The sequence below is a fragment of the Octodon degus genome, unplaced genomic scaffold (genome assembly GCF_000260255.1).
Source record: "Octodon degus isolate 3935 unplaced genomic scaffold, OctDeg1.0 scaffold00020, whole genome shotgun sequence".
NCBI lineage: Eukaryota > Metazoa > Chordata > Mammalia > Rodentia > Octodontidae > Octodon > Octodon degus.
This window is the reverse complement of record NW_004524596.1, coordinates 17470336-17472231: the sequence shown is the minus strand read 5'-3', so window position 1 is coordinate 17472231 and position 1896 is coordinate 17470336.

The following is a 1896-nucleotide window of genomic DNA, read 5'->3' as shown; positions in this document are numbered from 1 at the left end:
TTTTTCCCGTTGTTGTCTTGACTTGCTAAACCTTGGTATTTAACAGAAAGCCCTTCGCCTCTGCCGCTCATAAGCAGGGCTCAGGCTATAGTCCGTCCTGGTGATTAAAGACCTACATGGCTGAGTAAGGCAGTTTCTTCCTCCTCCACCCCCAACAGATTTTCCTGAAGATCCGTGGGGCCAGTAATAGGCAGTGGGGCTCCTTTTGGAGGATGTTTTTCTAACCTGGCCGCAGGCAGCCATTCAGCGTGGGACAGCCATAGCCACACACTTTGCAGCTGTGCGATCTGTGGTGTTAGGAGTCCCTCAGTCTGCACCTATGTGGCTGAGGTCAGGGGGCCCAGAGGCCTGGTGACACCACCCTTTGATGATGGTGATTGGCCACAGTGTAATGGCTTTCTTGCTGATTCCAGTGTTGTGGCAGGTGTTCACCACATCGGTCACATTCTCATAGGACCCAGGAGCCTCCTCCATAACTAGTTCGGGTGAGGCCGCCAGGACTGCCATTCCCATAGCTGCCAGTTTCTCCAAGACATCCCGGATCTCGAAGTCAGGCCGAGATTTTGCTCAGGACAGTGTGCCATGGCAGGTGGGTCCAAAGGTCTCCGTCATGCCTTGCTCAGTGCCTGTGAGAACAGGGTCCCATGGAGCCACCGTGAGCGCTGGCAGTCCACAGCGATGAAAGCGTGGTCTGAGGAAGGCACAGTGGACCCCTTCCTGTGCACCAGCAGCCCCACTCCTTCCCTCAGCCACATGCTGCTGTACTTCGGCAGGGTTGTGGGAATCCCACACAGGTCTGCTCATCTGGAGTGCTGTTGAAGACCTTGGCAAAAGCTGGCTGGGTTAGGACAGTCATGATCAAGCAGTTGGTTGCCAGCTGCCACCATTCCCTTTGGGCAGTCTCGGCCCTCTGGGGAGGCGATCCGAGCACAAGCCAACTGGCAGTCATTGACTGTGATCTTGTCTCTCTTTATGGCCTTCTCCATAGCCACCAGCGCATCTGTGGCTACCTGGTGGCCCAGTCCCTGGCTGCCTGCTGACATGCGTGGGTCACTGCACACACCTGCCCCTTGTGGGCAGTGCTCATCTTCTTCGAAGCATATTCATTGAAGAGCTCGTGCACAACCTGGATTTCTGCATAGTGGTTGTGCACACCCAGGGTACCTCTCTTTTTTGGTCCTCACTGAGACCTTACTGGGGTTGGCCTGCAGTATCCTTCCACACTACCCACAGTACTCCTCATCCTCAGTGCAGGCCTAGCCCTCTCTCAGGGACCAGGCCACACCCATCACCAAGGCCTCGTCCAGGTCCCTGGCATTCATCAGGACAACCCCTTTGTACCCCACCTGTTATGGTTTGTGTCTAATTGTCCCCCCAAAGCCTCATGCAGTCATGGGGCAGCTTCTAGAGCTTGTGATTAATTCTTTTTTTTCTTTTTTTTATTTCTTAAAGAGAGCACAAAAATTATAATTAAACCAAAAAATTACATGTGATACAGAATTTCATTTAACACAGTAATATGAATTTCACAATATTTGTTGAAACACAGTGTTGTCTTCCAACCAGTTATTCATATTACCAGATAAAGGCATATGAAATTGGAAGAAGGAAAAAAAGAAGCAAGAAATGTGTAAGAAATTAAGAGAAAAATGAAAAACAATTGAAAATAGGAGATGAAAAAAATTAAAACATTAACTGCTTCTTTCCATAGACAAGCAGAAATACAGAGTGCAGTTGTCCAAACCATCCTGTTTATATACATAGATAGATCTCTTTCCCCCACTCCTTCTCCTTTCCTTATCCTCAGCTCAGTAACTCTTTTTTTTTCTTTTCAAAGTTTTATTGATAAACAGATAGCAATGAGACAGTTTCAAATCAAATTGAAAGTACAGTTTC